Below are 19164 nucleotides of genomic sequence, written 5' to 3' on the forward strand. Positions count from 1 at the left end.
TCAACTTAAATGAACTGAAACAGCCAGTTGTGATAACCAATCAGATGTACACATGATTTCGCGGAGCGTGGCAACACATGATAGCTGAAATATGATTGGATGAAAGCTGTAACATAAATTAACAACGCTGGAAGTTATGAAATGAAGATAATGGACATTGAATACATATGAAAAGAAAATATTAAAATTAAATGTATTTTATTACATTTATTTTCTGATGATGTTTAGGCCAGCAGAGAAGGCCTTGAAGGCCCTGACGGACCACCACTGCTTGCTTGATGTTTGACTGTGCAAGGACAGTCGTTGAGTAACTAGTTTGTCATAATGTCAAAGTCAGCACATTTCAAGAGATTTCGTTAGTTTTAGCTGCTAGCATGCCGTTCGCGAATAGCTATTGATCCGTTGTGCTGCTTTAAAGAATGACATAATCAGGTCGTATAGAATGCAACATGTTTGTTTGCCTAAGTTTACAATGGGGACAAAAATTAAGCTGCTTGATAGCGAACTAAGCTATCGCTAGGTATGATAACTAAATATCTAGTTGAGAGAACATCCCCAAACAGTTATGATTCATGACAACTAGAATATTTACAAATGTGTTAATGTTAAAATTAAAATGTTAATGTTACAGTCAAAATGTGAATGTTACCGTCTGTACAATTGCATGCTAGCTAGCGATAGCAAACGCCAACTAGTTATCAGGAGCTTAACATACTGTATCAATGTTGAACAAAACCTGGTGATCTGATACAAAGCCATAGCATTACATCAGGATCATCATTTTACAAGCAAGTTATCTCTACAGTGAGTGTGAAATACTTTCAGCAACATGCACACACATCCCTTGAACAATAACGTTACTGGGATAGCAGCTATCTTGCTCCCCACTGCTACGTTACTGTACTATTATCTATCTAGTTTGTCACCATCCTAGCTAGATAGATAGATACCTCTCCACAGTCTCTCGGAAGGGACAAAAAAAGTTATTTTGTATTAAGTTACGTGTTTAAAGGGACTTTTGTACTACTGCTTGACTTGAAGGCTTGTTGCCCTGTAGATTAAAATAAATAGGTAAAAAAAATGTGTTTATTGTCACAATTTCGGACTATGATTTTTCTGTTTGACAACATTAGCGCCATCTCATGGCCAAAGGACAATTTCACAGGCTTGGCATTATTTCAGTACTGTTGTATTTATTCACCTGTGTCCAGTCCGTATTCACTGTGTTAATCACAGCTCACATAGCTCCTTAGTTTTTGCCATTTTCGGATTTTCAACACTGTTTGTGTTTTTTCAATTTACTTGTTTTCAAGGATCTTCTGTGTTTTGTACTGTTACCTTTTCTGTTGCCTTTCTGTTGGATTATCGCTGCTTTTGGAATTACCTTTGTTGGAACAATAAAGAGAACTATACCACCGCTCTGCATTTGAATCCTAACTCTCACTAGCTCACTCCGTTGAGCACAGGTTTACCGCTCTGGTGACCCGGGTTCGATTCCTGGTTAAAACCCTGACATAACAATGTAATCATTATGGATTTAGCAGAGGCGGCACCACAACAAGAGCAAATGATGGATGTGATCCTTCGGGCTACGGCTCGCCTGGATCAGCACCAGCAGGCTTTGCTTCAGCAGCGGGAGAGTATGGCTTGCCAGCGAGATGATCTAATCCGTCATGATCAGAGGCTGCAACGTCTGGATCAGACTGAGGCTGCCCAACAGCTTCAACCACCACCTCCACCTACCCCGCAATTTCCACTCGCTAACCCAGGATCTTTTCATGTGGAGACTAAGCTGACCGCTCCACAACGCTATGACGGCGAGCCAAGTGGCTGCCGTGGTTTCCTGACTGTGACCTGGCTTTCAACCTTCAGGCTATCACCTACTCTTCTGAACGGTCTCGGATTGCCTACGTTATCACCCGACTCTCAGGCAAGGCTCTGGAGTGGGCGACTCCTGTCTGGGTGAAGCAGGGTCCTGTTTGCGCCACCTACAGGGCTTTCAAGTCAGAGATGCTGCTGGTCTTCGTCCAGACTACTACTACTGGACCTGACTCTGCGAGGCAGCTGATGACTATTCACCAGGGCAAGAGAAGTGTGGCAGAATATGCCATTGCGTTCCGCACGATTGAGGATGAGGATAGCGGGTGGAATGAAAGGGCCCTAGTGACGGCGTTTCACCACGGGCTTTCAGACGCCCTGAAGGATGGGCTGGCCTCTATTGGGTGCCCCACCGAGCTGGAGCCGCTGATTGCCCAACGCGGTCCGGCTGGATGATGGAGCGTGGCCGCGATCTGGTGCCTTCTCCGAAACCACAGACAACGAGCCCGTGGGCTTCCCAGGCCTATGATGATCCTGAGCCTATGCAGGTGGGGGGTGCCCAACTGTCTGCAAGAGAGAGGGATCGACGAGTGCGAGAGGGGCGCTGCATGTATTGCGGCGAGACCGGCCATCGTCGTGTGTTCTGCCCCGAACTCTCGGGAAAAGGGCAAGTTCGTCCAACCAGGGGAGGGTTGTGACAGGCGCAACTTTCTCTTCCCAGTCGCTCGACCAAGCAGTGTTCGTCCCAACCACCATCTCCTGGGGCAAATACAAACACGCTTTCCAGGCTCTGGTAGATTCCGGAGCGGCAGGTAAATTTATGGATGGAACCCTCGCGCGGAGGCTCAATATTCCCCTAGTCACCCTTGAGCGCCCGCTTACCATCACAGCCCTCGACGGTCGAGCTCTGGGGAAGGGTAGAGTGACCCAAGCAACATCTCAGGTGCGGGTTCGATCGGGGAACCATCGTGAGGAGATCACCTTTAACCTAATCTGCTCCCCTGAGTTCCCGGTGGTCTTGGGACACCCCTGGCTCATAACCCCCACATCGACTGGCTGACTGGCCGCATCGAGAAGTGGGGCCCTACCTGCCATGCTACCTGTCTCTTCGTGGACCCTCCGTTTACAGATCCCAAACCCCTTGACCCCGCTGAATTGTCTCTAGTGCCCCCAGAGTACTGGGACATACAGGAGGTCTTCAGCAAGAGCTGGGCGGCTATGCTTCCACCTCACCGGCCTTATGATTGTTCTATTGAGCTGCACCCTGGTTCTATTCCTCCTCGTGGGCGGCTATTTTGCTTATCCCGACCTGAGAGAATGGCTATGGATAGCTATATCAGGGACTCCCTGGCTTCAGGTTTCATCCGCCCATCCACATCCTCAGCTGGGGCAGGGTTCTTCTTTGTGTGTAAGTAGGATGGAAGCCTGAGGCCCTGTATTGACTATCGTGGGCTGAAAAAGATCACCATCCGCACCCGCCCCCCCCTGCCGCTGATGTCTTCCGCCTCTGATCTACTCCAGGGGGCGGTGGTCTTCACAAAGCTGCGGAACACCCACCACCTGGTTCCTATTCGGAAGGGGGATGAATGGAAGACGGCCTTTAACACACCATCTGGCCACTATGAGTACCAAGTTATGCCTTTTGGCCTTACTAATGCCCCGACAGTATTTCAGGCCCTTATTAACGATTGTCTCCGTGACATGATTAATTGTTTTGTTTTTGTGTATCTTGACGACATTTACATTTTTTCTAATTCTCGGCAGGAACACCACCTGCATGTTCGTCAGGTCCTCCAAAGGCTTCTCAAGAACCATCTGTACGTTAAAGCCCAAAAGTGTGAGTTCCACAGGCCAGAGGTCTCTTTCCTGGGGTACATCCTCAGGGAGGCCCAGATCGAAATGGATCCAGAAAAGAATAAGGCAGTGAAAGACTGGCGCCCTCCGAGTTCCATCAAGGAGGTGCAACAATTTTTGGGCTCTGCTCTCACAAAGAAGGGTAAGGGTCCCTTTGTTTGGAGTCCTAAGGCGAATAAGGCCTTCTGTGAACTGAAGTCTCATTTCTCTTCAGCACCCATCCTCGTCCTTCCGGACCCTTCCCGGCCTTTCATTGTCGAGGTGGACGCATCCGAGGTGGGAGTAGGGGCCATTCTTTCCCAACGGGCTACAGACGGCAAGATCCACCCGTGCGCCTACTACTCCCATCGGCTGACCCCCACAGAGTCACGGTAGGACGTTGGAAATCGGGGGTAACTGGCTGTCAAGATGTCCCTCGAGGAGTGGAGGCACTGGCTGGAGGGTGCTCAACATCCGTTCCTGGTCTGGACGGACCACAGGAACCTCGAGTACCTCCAGGTTGCGAAACACCTCAACCCTAGCCAGTCCCGATGGTTCCTCTTCTTTAGCAGGTTTGACTTTACCCTCTCCTACCGCCCAGGGTCTAAAAACATCAAGTCCGATGCCTTGTCTCAGCAATTTTCTCCGGCGAAGCTGGACAGGGAGGAGAGAACTGTAATATCTCCATCCCGGATCGTGGCTTCCATTCAGTGGGGGATCGAGGCTAAGGTCAGACGGGCGCAGCGGGGGGAACCTGGTCCAGGTCGAGCAAGACCCGGATGCCTCTTTGTTTCTCGGAGTGTCCATTCAGAGGTGCTTCAGTGGGGTCACACTTCTCACATCACGGCACACCCGGGGACTCGGTGTACGATGGAGTTTCTCCAGAGACTCTTCTGGTGGCCTGGAATGGCTAGGGATGTAGCGTCATTTGTGGGGGCTTGCTCCGTTTGTGCTCGTAGCAAGAATCCACATCAACGACCCCAGGGGCTGCTGCACCCACTCCCCATCCCACACAGACCCTGGTCCCATATCTCGATGGACTTTGTGACGGGTCTACCAGAATTAGAAGGTAATACTGCAATTTTGGTGATCGTCGACAGGTTTTCTAAGGCCTGTCGTTTTGTTCCATTACCAAAGCTTCCTTCTGCATTAGAAACAGCTAAGTTAGCTTTTAACCATGTGTTTCGGGTGTTTTGCCTTCCCCTGGTAAAAGTGTCCGACCGAGGTCCCCAGTTCTCCTCCAGGGTATGGAAGGCCTTCTGCAGGCTCATCGGGGCCACTGCCAGCCTTTCCTCGGGTTTCCATCCCCAGTCGAATGGGCAGACGGAAAGGGTAAACCAGGAGCTTGAGACCGTCCTGACAGCGCTTGTGTCGGACAACGCATCATCCTGTAGCTTGTGTCTACCGTGGGCTGAGTATGCACATAACACCCTCCAGTCCTCGGCCACTAACATCTCTCCATTCCAGTGCCAGTTTGGGTTCCAGCCTCCTCTGCTTTCCGAGCAGGAGGAGGACATCGGGGTGCCTTCAGTCCAAGGCTTCATGCAGCGGTGTAGACAGACCTGGAGGAGGACCCGGCAGAGACCAATCGGGCCCAGGCTAACCGGCGCCGGAGACTGACTCCATCCTTTCGCCCTGGGCAGAGGTTGTGGCTGTCTTCACGGGACATCCCCTTGCGGGTGGAATCCCGCAAGCTGGCACCCAGATTCATTGGTCCGTTTAAGATCGTCCAGAGGATAAACCCCATCACCTACCGACTTCAGCTCCCACGGACATTAAGGATTAACCCATCGTTCGACGTGTCCCTTCTGTGAGCTCTTCTATCCTCGCCGCTGGCCCCTGCTTCCAGGCCTCCTCCAACACCTTGCATCGTCGGTGGGCAACCCGCCTTCACAGTCTGCCGGTTGCTGGACTCCTGCAGGGTGGGGCGGGGAGTACAGTATCTGGTGGATTGGGAGGGCTACGACGAAGAGGAACGTTCTTGGGTCCCGGCTCAGAATATCTTCGATGACTCGCTCATCAGGGACTTTCATCGCAGTCATCCTGATCACCAAGGTGGCGTCAGGAGACGCCCCTAAAGGGGGGGGTACTGTCACCATTTCGCACTATGATTTTTCTGTTTGACGACATTAGCGCCATCTCGTGGCCAAAGGACAATTTCACAGGCTTGGCATTATTTCAGTACTGTTGTAATTACTCACCTGTGTCCAGTCCGTATTCACTGTGTTACTCACCTGTGTGCAATCCTCACTCATTGTGTTACTCACCTGTGTGCAATCCTCACTCATTGTGTGACTCACCTGTGTTCATGCATTCCCTGATTTAGTGGGATATAAATACCTGGCGGTTTTGCAAGTCATTATTGCGTTGTTCCGTCTCTCTACGTGTCTATGCCTAGCGTGAGTTACCAAGTTGTCTCTTCAGTTCTTAAACTGTTTTTGTGCACGTTGCTCTGTTGGCGTCGCCGCTCACTGCTAGAATAGCTATTGTGTATTTGCTGCTCTTTTAGTAGCTCCTTAGTTTTTGCCATTTTTGGATTTTCAACACCGTTGGTGTTTTTTTGGATTTACTCGTTTTCAAGGATCTTCTGTGTTTTGGACTGTTACCTTTTCTGTTGCCTTTCTGTTGGATTATCGCTGCTTTTGGAATTACCTTTGTTGGAACAATAAAGAGAACTATACCGCCACTCTGCATTTGAATCCTAACTCTTACTAGCTTACTTCGTTGAGCACAGGTATACCGCCCCGGCGACCCGGGTTTGATTCCCGGTCGAAACCCTGACATTTATCGTGTTTGATTGTTCAGTACTTTTCATATTCATTGCATTTAAAAAGCAGACATAACTAATTAGTGTGCTTGCCCGTAGGACAAGCACAACTATTGTTCTTAAGTTTTCTTTATTTATTCTCCTTTCTCCCCGTTTTTCTTGCATCGCATCAGGCCTTGCCCGTTCGAGGTAGCGACGCCGTTCAAACACCGAAACGTCCGGCCCGAACCGGTGCAACCTGCTATATCTTTTTGTGGCGGTAGCCCTTGCCACTCTTTTTTTTTATTCCTCTTTTTCATCACCTTTTTCTCTCATAGACTAACATGGTGGAATGTTGAGCCATTGTGACGTCACCCACTCTAGCCAACTGAAATTAGATCAGTTGAGATTGGAGAAGGCGAAGCCATAAATGCCATAAAAATCATGTAAATCGAAAATCACCATCAAGCTTTATATCACAGGCATATTCAACAGAAATCTGTCTTTCAATCACAGGGATATTCAAGGATATTTAAGTTTTGAAGCCATATCTGTCTTTCAATCACAGGGATATTCAAGGATATTTTGAAGCCATAAAAATCATGTAAATTGTAAATCGTTTTGTGCATTATTTCGTGAGCGGACAAGAGACTTTATTTCTGTAACACGGCGGTGGCATCAAAATAAATAAATTACTCGCTGGGCTGAGAGTTTCAACCTCCTCTTCCACAGACAGTAAGAGACAGGAGGATAAACACAACACACACAGCCATGGAAATGTAAAAAGCAAGTGAACGTACACAAAACAGCTTGATCAACAACTTATTCGCGAACACCATTGCTAAAATATGCTACGCAACTAGCCTAGCCCCATAGTAAAACAATATAATCAGCTAGCTAGCCTGAGCTAAGCTATTAGCATACATGCTAGCGGGAGCTAACATGCAAATAGCAGACAGATTAAAAGCCTGTGCGATTATTTCAACTGCCACCCTGGAGATTTCGGTTCACTGCCCCAAGTTTTCGCAAGGTACATTCCAGTAGGTTTCAGACAATAAAACCAACCGACACCAAAGAATTTTAAATTTTGTACACATTCTGTTCCAAAGACAACCATACTTATGAGCTGCCTGTATTCCAGACAAAGGTTTGCCTTTGCAAGAGGTAGGCAATCTATCTGGCCAAAAATCGACAATTTTAACAATCCCAACCATCATTGAGCCAAATACACCTCTAGGCTACATCAATTAAAAACAGCTGTGTAGACCACAGCGTTTTTTCAATGTAATTCACGTCTGTCTGTAGCTAGATTTAGAACAGTGCATGTCAGAAGTCTCTCCGGTTTTTGTGACATCAAAACAAACGTTGCTATCCTCTGCTGGCGCTAAACGTGTACGGCGCACGATCATCGCACTAAAATAATACTTTTCTTCCCATGTCTGATCCTTTGTGTGATGTTATGGCTGCAACGTCAAAGGTCATGGCCGCAACAGAGCAAGCACACTCTCACAGTTCGTTCACGAAACGCATTCTAGTTACTTTTGATATACAGCAACTGGTGAAGTAATTCAATTACCTTTAAAAGAAGTAACTAGTAACTGTAACTAATTACTAATTTTCAGTAACAACACTGTTTTTTTTGCCCAACACTGGAGGCGACAAAAACCTACCGCTGGAGAATCAGGAAGCCACAGAGCACGGTAGGTAGCGGTTCACAAATCCAAACACCGCAAACGTCCAGGTCTTTATAGCAACACCCAAACAGTGTCCACTAATTAAGTATTTGTTGATCAGGTGGGCTAAATGAGTGCGATGACGTGAGACCACCTCACTACACCTGGCTAGAAATATCGACTCTATTTGTCCTTAAAGCTACAAAATGTAAAACGTATGGCTCCCTGCGGCAAACATGCTGTCGTTGTCTAAGGACTCCACGTCAAATTTAACGAAGCATTTACAGGCAAGACCACCACTGCTAACGTCAACAGACATCCAGTTAGCCAAGGTTAAAGTTGGTTAGCTAACCAGTTAGAATTGCTTGCCTACTAACGTAATGAAAAAGGGGTACTGTGATAACTGGGATGATCGTGTTTGGATAAAACACAAGCCCCTTCTTCATTCAGCACCAACTTTGTTGTAGTTGCACACAGGGCTGGAGTGGGACCACTTTTCAGCCCGGGAATTTCAGGCCCAAGACCGGCCCACTTTTTCCATGGTAGTGGAGATTGGATAACTGAAGCAACAGTTCAACTCTTACTATCCTGTATTTTTTTTTTTAAACCATGGTTCAACAAATAATGTAAAGGTTAAATAATAATCCATTTAAGCTGAGAAGTAAACACAAAATACTCCACTATTCGACAAGGATAGGTTGATAAATTAACAAAAGCAGAGATAAATAAAGCATTTGAAACGTATCCCACTCTCGAACAAAGAGGCATATTGAACTACTGTTTACAGTTCAACTCACAGTACAGTATACAGTTACATTGCTAATAGCACCAACAGCATCTACAGCATCAGTAACCGCCTAAGCAGTGCACTGGTTTCAGCCACTTTATCTATAACTGTGTTGTTGCTTATAGACATGAGGATGTCCTTCTCTGTGCACATTAACATGATGCCTCCCAATTGTCCTGACTCAATGAGCTTCGTAGCCTATTCTTCACAAATTTTAAGGTTGAGAAGCTGTCCTTGGACCACTGCTTTTTTCCCTTTATATGCTACCCTTAGGTGCTGTCATAAGGAAACATGGCATTAACTTCCATTGCTATGCTGATGACACCCAACTCTACCTATCCATGAAACCTGATGAAATTTTACATTTACCCAAGATAGAAGCTTGCCTCCATGATGTAAAATCTTTCATGACACGTGGGGGCGGCACGGGCACTTACATTTTTTTAATAAAAATCATCTGGGCCGCGGAGCGGTTTTCTATTATCTATCTATCATATCACTGTGTGGGGAATTGGCGCCCCCTGCGGCTGCAGGCGCCCCTGCTCCCTAAGAAGGTGCCTTGCACAGATCCTGTGTGAGGGGGCGCGGGGGACAGTTTAACTCTGGGTGTCCCAAATGGAACTTGTTAGGTTGGAATTTTCCTCTGCTAAAGTAATAAACTAAGCCTGCATGGTCATAGGTGTGACCAGGGGTTAAAGTGGGCCGGTACTCCGGTACTCAGTACCGGCACCTCAGATAAATTAATAAATAAATAGATTCTTAAAAAAAAAAAGTAATGTTAAGGCCAGTCTCGTCTCGTCGCGAATCTTTGGTCTGAACCGGCCTTTACGTGCACTGTGAAAGGCTCGCGCTCCTTCTGAAGGAGTTCATCAGCGTCTCGATCAAATCAAAACGTAATATCATCCCCTAGCCCCGCCTTGTTCATCCCTCTGACAAACACGCTTCGTGCGGAAAAAAACAGTTAACCTGTCAGTTCAGTTGAGAGCGCGACGCTTTGCGGTTAGTGTTTAGACTGTTCCAGTCAGAGCGAGTGCATGTTGGAGTCCAAGGTGAAGTAGTAAGCTAAAGTCTAACGTCTATATTTTAAATAGGGCAACAAACACAACTTAAAGAAAGAACCAGGCTTTTAGTTATTCGTTTTCTATCACTCTGTCCCTGACTGAGAATGACGAACATTAACAATGGTTAACTGCAACTAGTTGGTTATTGGCTAGCATGTAGGGCTGGGCGATATGGACCAAAAGTCATATCTCGATATTTTCAAGCAAAATGTCGATATAAGATAAATATCGATATTTTTTGACGCAATAATAACATAGTTGCCTTTGGCACGCTCCAACTCCGCATTCTGTGCTCTCTTTTTCAGTGACGTCGCTGTGCTTGTTCTCAATCCTAAATTTGTTAAATGAATCAGTCTACCTACATGAAAAGAATCACGCAAGTTGCCGATGTGCCTGTTATATTTTTGTGATGTCATTAACGTATCTCATCAAATTATACAGCTCTTCAGAATGTTCCAAAAAGTTCCGTTGATTATTTGATTAACACCTGCGTAAAGTTAATTGACTGCTGTCATTTGCAACGGTTTTTGTGCTTCACATCTTTCATAGCAAGTAGTCTGGTCAACTTGTATTAAAACTGACGGCTGACGAACTGTGTTCCTGGTCAATATTTATCATCTATGTCATACACTATGTAACCTTTTAGCCTATTTAAATCACATGTATGTACAATTCGCAACAAAGTGTGCGTCAACAATGTATCTGTCAGTCAGGTGTCAGCCACAGATAGCCTACTTGCTAACTAACTAACATTAGCAGTGATGCTACTTAAACCGTACTATGCCTGATCAAGTTAGAGAGGAAGAGACCGACCAAGAAGCTGCAGCAAGTTGCAAAGTTCGCAATCCTGGTGAGACAACGGGCGGTGCAGAGTGTAACCAAGATTTTCAATGAGTCGCAGCATAACCATTAACTTACGTGACGGCAGCTGCATTAAAATAGGCAAATTCATAAATCGTCCCGACCTACCGAAACTGCACGTAGCCTCGCCATAGGGATCTTTACCGTCCGTTCATTTGATATTGGAGGTAATCGTGTCGTTTAGATTCGATGTAGCCAGCGAAAGCGCAGTCGCGCATGAGTTGCCTGCCAGTCTTTATTTGGCCCATGACAGAAAGACGCATCTGCAACGTTTCAGTCAAAGCCACACGTTGTGTGATGTTATTTAATTGTATTAAATGTAACTTAAAACATAACAGGAATCTCAAACATAACAGAAAATTATTTTCGCGTTGTAGGGGATTTTAAAAAAGTGACGTGAGTGGGGGCGGGGCTGGGTGTGTGTGTGAGCCGGAGGCACTGGCAGAGCGGGAGACAGAAGCAGAGTAGGTAGACGGCAGCCGTCTTTTTTCTTTCTCTGTATGGTTCCATAATAAACAATTACAAGCTCAGGGGCTGGAAGTTTCCATTTTCTGTTAAAAAAAACACGTATGGGAACACAAGTGTAAGAGTAGTAGATTTACAGTAGCCTAGGCTCATTTCTTCTGCTCCATTTCATGTAGCCAAATCAGTATTTTTTGTATCATTTTTTTAATGATAAAGAGCTCTGTAACCTTGCGTGGTGGATGGGTGTGACCGGCATGTCTGCAGTAGGCCTGTCACCATTCAGAGAGAAGACCTACAGTATATAACTATACTGTATATGTAGCCTACTAAAGAACTAAGTGGTTAACAGCATAAACATCTATCTACTATAGGCCAACATTCTAAAATGTGTGAATCGCTTAAATGCTATGAGTTTCAAATCTAAATGTCAGCACTAATTGTTCATTTCCAGCTGGCCATCCCCAAAATGCACCAGAATACAGGAAATCATATTTACCAAATTCAAAATTTTCTCATGGAACCAAATAGGGGCCCAAAGGCTCATGATCCATCCCTGGTTTAGGTCTTTGGTTAGACCTCCTTATATCACTGTGATTAAAAAAATATAGGAATGGGTGATTTCAATGCCGCCGCCACCAGATCCACCAAATACCCCCCGCCACGGCAGCCGCCAGATCCACCAAATACCCCCCCGCCGCCGCCACCACACCGGAAAATAGAGTACCCCCACCTACCAAATCCCACTTTAACCACTGGGTGTGACGGGTCACTCCACTCTACTGTTGCTTCAATCAGGGTGGGAAATTTACATATTTTTTAGGGGGCAATTTTTGCCCCCACTAACTGAAATCCAGGGGCATTTCACAAAAAATTGGGGGCACTTTTAGAAACTTGTGAAAAACGTTTAACCTTTGTTCAAAATAATAAACACACTTATTTAGGCTTAAAGCAGCTATACGGAATTCTGTTCCAAAACTAGTACGCTAACTACCTAAAAGGCATGCAAAAACCTTGCAAACACCACCAACAGCCCAGCTGACACTAATAGAAGCTTGCCAACACACTAACTGGTGTCTTCTTGCAGTATACCTGGCGTCATGCATGTGCAAGCTTTTCTTCCATTTTTGCAGGGTGTTCCAGCCCGTTGCACAGAATAGGGCATATCTTGGATGGCTAGTGGGAAAGATCTGTCCTTCACATGACCATATGCGATCAAAATTAATTAGAGGATGGTACCAAAACCAGTTGCCTATAGAACCATACCTCAAAAAGTGTCAAATTGTTGCATAGTGTTACTTTAAAGTATATGAACAATTGTCATCAAATGGCAATAATAAGACTATTAGGCTTTAGTCTACAAATTCAAAGTGTTTTCTTTTTTTGAACAAAAACCAAACAGACAACCTAAATTAGACAATCATATTCACGTTTATTCTTATTTCTTTGTGGTTATGAGTTGTTATTACTACATTTCATTATTCAACTATTAACAATCGTTTTTTTCTTTTATTATATTTATGGATTTTTGTGTTACCTTTAATCATGTTGTACCTACCATAGTAGGCCTACAGGAAATACAGTTAAGACTAGTAAACTAGCTTGCAAGCAAGCCTTTGTAGTTAACGCTGAAACGCACTATCAAAGATAGCTAACGTTAGCTAACTAACATAAAACTAGCTTAACCGAACTAAATAATTTCTAAAAGTATTATTACCAGTTATCATTCACCATAGGCGATGGCGTGATGCTTGGCGCCTGGTGACGAAAGGCCATGTATTTCTGTATGTTTTCGCTCCCTTTGATGAAGTCAGCAGAAGAGTTTGCCTGTGCTGGATTTACAACGACTTGGGCAACTCGTTGTCTACAAGTCCGACATGCCTTGGGGGAAAAAATCAGGTGTTTTTCTCGTCGTCATCCTCCACCCCAGGCCAATCTAACTTTATTTTTGACAGTTGCTGGGTGTGAATCTTTTAAAAATCGAGATGGTGACAGAGACTATGCTGATCCTCGTTTCTCCTCACTCTCGCAGTCACAGGTCTGATTAGGAAGCGCTCCAAATATGTTTTGTTAGAACGTTCGGTTCTTCACGCAAGTCAAGGCGAAAATCAAAACATTAATGGCAACTGACCGGCTACAATGTTTGACACGTTCATCAAATTATTATTACACAAAATTATGGGGGCATTTTTTGCCCCTCTCCTAGTAATTTTAGGGGCAAAACTATATTTTTGGGGGGCAGTTTTGCCCTTTGCCCTCGTTAATTTCCGACGCTGGCTTCAATAGATCACCACAGACAACCTCTTGGATCACGTTTCTTTATTGCTGAAATGCAATATGACAGTAGGATGGTTGGTAATTCAGCAGAGATCTCGGGACAACCATTCTCTATTAATCTCGTTCTGGGTGCTAAATACTTGAATACAATGTAATGTAAGGTGTGCATGGCTTCAGGCTCTGGGCTCTGTTAAGCGCCGAGAGGCAATTGTATTGTTATGGCGCTATACAAATAAAATTGAATTGAATTGAATTGCATGTGTGTAATCGGTCAAATTGAATATCAAGCATAACTAGAATGCGTTTCGTGAACGAACTGCGAGAGTGTGCTTGCTCTGTGACAGAGAGAACAAGTGCCTATGAATTAACATGTATTTACATCTACTCAATCAGTGTAGTGGGGCCTTCTTCCAATATATTTTAGCAAGCAACCAAGCTCAACCATTATATTTTGGCTCCACTGACGTTTAGACATATGAGGGTATCTCAGAGTTTCGTTATACTGACTTACTGAGCTAAGTGAATTGTTGAAATTGCTATCTTGGTAAAAGGAAACATCTCTGCAACAATATTAGAATGAATGCGGTTACATAGCCAGCTTTACTTAAAGTTTATTGTAAGATAGGCCTATATGTTAGACTTAATGCAGTTAGAGTTAGTCTGTAGGTGTAGTATCAAACGTAAGCAACACTTTTACAGTATAGATAGAGAGCACGTGTATCACATTGGTTTATAGTCTGTCAAATTAGTTCTAGTTATTGGTGTTCGTTGCCATACAAAGTTAGTCTTCTCTTATAAGCCTAGGTAGTACATCTGATTAGAGCTAGCAACCATGAATTGCAGATTAAGGGGTCCCCTATCTCAGTGTTCATTTTGGCAGCTATTTTTAGATTCAGTCTTAAGACAAAAATGCATATTAGTTTTAGTCACATTTAGTCATAGTTATCCTTCTTAGTTTCAGTCTAGTTTTCGAAAACTCATTACAATTTAGTCTAGTTTTAGGCACATTTAAAATTCCATATTATAGCCACATTAAACTCATTCCCTTCCCTTCTCAGGCCCAAGGACCTCCTGTGTTGTGTCAACTGCATAGTAGTCTAGCTTGCAGTACTTACATTGTGGATGCAATTAGTCTCCAAGATACAGATCTCATGCCTACAGCTGAATTCGAATTTGTTTGTAATAAATAATCGAATGTGATAATGAAGTACGGTACGCAGCGTCTTAACTGAAGCTCAACTCAACTATTACAGCAGCTAGCTTGCCGCTAACGCTAACTGAAAACACATCGGAACACAGTGGCTAGCTAGGTAGCTAGCTGCTAATAAGTAACATATATAAGTAACACATCAGCAGTAATGAATCAAGTGTACTGATATTAAATGTACTACTAAATGTACTACTAACATGCCATTCTTAAATTAAAGCCAGTGACATGATGGTTAACGATTAACGAGTTAACGATGGATACCGACAATTAGCATACCTAGCTAGGTAGCATTACCATTGGATTTCAATGGCAGTTATGCTAGCTCGGGCTATCCAGTCAAAGGAGCCTTGTTTCTGGACACGTATCACTTGACGAGCGAGGGCAATACAGTCATCTGGAAAGTTTAAAATGATACTAAACGATGGGAAATCTACTGTATGGAGAATTTTCTGCTCAGTAGACAATGCAGATTCTAATTAGGCTGGTGGATATGTCCAATGTAAGAAGTGTGAAGTTTTAATGAAATATGATTGATGCAACTGTCGTTCTCCATAACAACTTGGATTAACCTGGATGGCTGGATGAAGTTTCAGACCGAACGTCAAAGATCTTCAATGGTAAGACTTGTCGGTTGTGCCTCTGTTGGTGTCTCGTAAAACGTGAATTTTATTAAAGCATAGCGTGTGTATTGTGTAGCTATTTCATTCCGAGATTGCAGGGGAGTGAAATGCTCCGCTCTGCTGCTGGTATACAGACAGCCGGAAAGGTTAACAAACGGAATGAAATAGTTACACATTACACACGCTATGCCTTAATAAAACCCACGTTACTCACATACTGGTTAACACTGTTAGAGCGGGTGTATAAACTGTACCTGAAACTGTTGCCACTACATTCGTTTTAATATTTTGCACTCTCTATCTAACCACTTCTGGCATTTAAGAGAGCTTCTCCTATGTCAACTGATCTAATGTCAGTTGGCTAGAGTGCGTGACGTCACAATGGCTCAACCTTCCCCATGTTAGTCAATGAGAGAAAAAGGGGATGAAAAAGAGGGATAAAAAAGGAGTGGCAAAGAGTATCGCCACGAAAAGTCATAGCAACCTGCACCGGATCGGGCCGGACGTTTTGGTGTTTGAATGGCGTCTCTAGCTCAAACGGGCGAGGAGGAGTTAGCTGCAAGAAAAACGGGGAGAATAAATAAATAAAGAAAGAAAACTTGACGATAACAATACTGTGCTTCCCTTCGGGCAAGCACACTAATTAACTTACAAAAATACATAACTTGAATGTCTATGAAACAATAAAACTGTGTGTGTGATCGTATAGTGGAGTTCTACAGTATCTCATCTCATACAGTACATTTCAGCATTACAATACTGAAACTATTCAATCCATTTTACGTTTTAGAAATAACACAAAAAACACTTATCATCACAAACTCAGTGGCAGTGTTGCAAACGTTGCACTCGAGCACGTGTGGCTACTCTCGACAACCACGCTGGTCTGCAAGATAGCTAAACTAAATTAGTACAAATTGCTTATCTGAATACAGCTAACATATAAAGCAGCATGCACATAGAAAACAAAATGACAATAAAACCATAAATACAACATTAAAGATTGTTACCTGGAATGCAATATGACAGTAGGATGATTGGTAATTCAGCAAAGATCTCGGGACAACTAAATCACATGCAAAGCAAGTGACCGTTAGCAGGCTAGTTCACATGAAAACGTGCAGTCTCTAAAACATAACTTTACACGGTCATATCATCAACTAAACTCAAAATAGTTGACTGAAATCATTATAAATGCATTTCATGACAAAATACAAGATATATGTACATAAAATCACAAGAAAACATAGTTTATCCCGGACCTCCCAAACTGCGTGACTTAGGCCTACCCATTCTCTATTAATCTCGTTCTGGGTAAATGCAACGCCAATCCACTGTCACATCGTATCCATCTGCCGCTAGATGGCGTAGTTGCACCACTTTTAATATAATTGAATTAGCAACTCTTTTCACTCCGTTACATAGGAATACTCATTATTCACATTTTTGTCATTGTGAGTACCGTCATACTTTTATGGTCTTAATTATCGGACTGCGTGTGTTTTCGGCAACGTTCACGTTGTCATTTGAATCCATTAGCTACTAAAATTAGCACATCGATTGTTAAACCATTATTAAACTTAGCATTTTGATTGTTTAACAGAATGGCCGAAACTGACCTAGCAGCTACGCTAGGACACTGCCCTGTCAGGGACAGGGTAATGCTAGTTAATAAACGTAGGTCTACATCTCAGTGCCTCTCTCCAGATGAGTTTTAAATTAACTGAAGGTAAATTAATGTAATCTTTCCCTGCGGTGCATGAACAATGCTGGTATGGGATGTTGTTATCTGCAATCGTGATGACCGTGAGATGGATTCTCCTTGTTGCAATGTGATCTGTAAATTATCGCCTCCAATTTAAGCTTGTCATCCATCATATCTAGTTTTACATTTTGTACATATCCCTCCATTGCATAATGAAGTCTCAAAACGTCTAGAGCCTCTTGGAATATCATTTTGACACTGATAGCTTTTGTGAACTCTAGTCAGCTCCTCTAATTCGTCCGAGTTAGCAACAGTAACGAATATAAGGGAGACCGGGCGATAGGTCAATTCAGAAATGAAAGTGTGTCTTTCACTTATATACTTATAATTAAAAATAAATACGATGCCTGTGGGGGGGGGGGGGCGCTCAGAGGGGGTCTCGCCCGGGGCGTAATTCCATCTAGAACCGCCACTGCCTGACGCGTATCGTTGCGGTAGGGCCGTCCCAGCTGTAGCCAATCTGTATGGGTTTTCCTGAGATACCGATCTGGGGTTGCCAGTTGTCGGAATACAGTTGACCCACAGACTGCTGTTGCTTTCTTGCAAGTCTTCAGCTGCCACAAGGGTCACAGGGATCACAAACCTGTCGGAAGACCACATGAACCAAGAGTGCACCCTGAGATGTTGTCTCCCCTTCTCGTTGCCCAAACACATTAGCGTTGTGATTCAAAGATTGTGTTCGACAGAAGAGTCCTGTCGTTAAGTCTTCTCCATTCAGCATCAACTTTCTGGTAGTTGCAAATAAGTATGAGTTTTCAATGAGAAATACAAGTTGCATTCCTGATGATTTTCTCAAGTGCATAAGACTTTACTTCTGGTTAAGGTTTCACTACAAGAAATGGTGCAGGGTGTTCTAGAGTTTGCACATTCTTCAATAAATTAAAATAATCCAGATTGCCATCCTGTGGAAGTGTTTCTGAGGGTTTAATTTGGTGAAGTATGACTGCAAGTATTTATTTAGATTTGACAATTAAACTGGTAGGCTACATTGCACGTGATACTTTTAATCTTATTTTTGTTTTTAATTGCTTCTGCCACTTCCAGTGTGTTTCAGTCTGAGCATCTTTAACACACCAGACCAACTATATGGTGTATAATGCTGAGAGGTGATACAATGTACTTCACAGGAATCTCACTACAACTGTAACTGTCAGTATTTCTTTTAAACAACACATCTCATATTAAAGGTTTAGAGTGTGAAGTAATTGTTCTGAACGTGCATGCATATATATCAACCTAATCTGTTTCAATGTTGACCAAAAATCTTTCACTGTCACATAAATAGCAATGGGCTATACCCTTTTCTCCATACCACATTGAACAGGTGCCTTTCACCATTGCAGAGTAAATTAAATGTAACGACACTGTTAACATCATGATGTGATTTATTGAGATATGTCAACAGCTCAGATGGAAGCACAACAAACATATAATATATAGAAAAACAGCAATAAAAATGCCAACTGCCTGAAATGCTTTCCCTGGTAAAGGTCAGATGTATAAATAGTTGTCATGAGTCCATGAGAGTGAATTGCAAGTGTTTTTGTTTGTTTGTTTGGTTATTGAGTCCACTTTTAAAGTATTTTAACCTTTCCTATATAAGAGCCTAAAGCCTATATGTTTAGTTTCTTGGACAGCCCAAAAGTGTGAATAAGTATACAAGATTTGAAGGAACTTATAACTCACATGTCACAGTAAACCACTAGTAACTCGCACTCTCTCCATCTTAGGAATGTTATCCTGAAATTGAGTAGCTCTGACCGTGCCTAAAAAGGCCTTGAACATCTTGCCACGTATTTGTGTGTGGTATAAAAAGAATATGGAACATCAACAGTTCCTAGTGTATTACTTTAACCTTTATTAAATTCAAGAACTAGCAGGCCCACCGACATGGATTATGTCCTTTACAGTTTCCAAATCAAAACAACAAAGTATTACATAAAAAATTAAAACTACATGAACAGGCTTTAAGTGCCTTTGAGCTGCACATTTAACAAGAGGGGCCAATGTAACAAAATTACACAAATGCTAATCAATAGCTACAATATACA

Source organism: Sprattus sprattus (assembly GCF_963457725.1).
Source record: "Sprattus sprattus genome assembly, chromosome: 11".
NCBI lineage: Eukaryota > Metazoa > Chordata > Actinopteri > Clupeiformes > Clupeidae > Sprattus > Sprattus sprattus.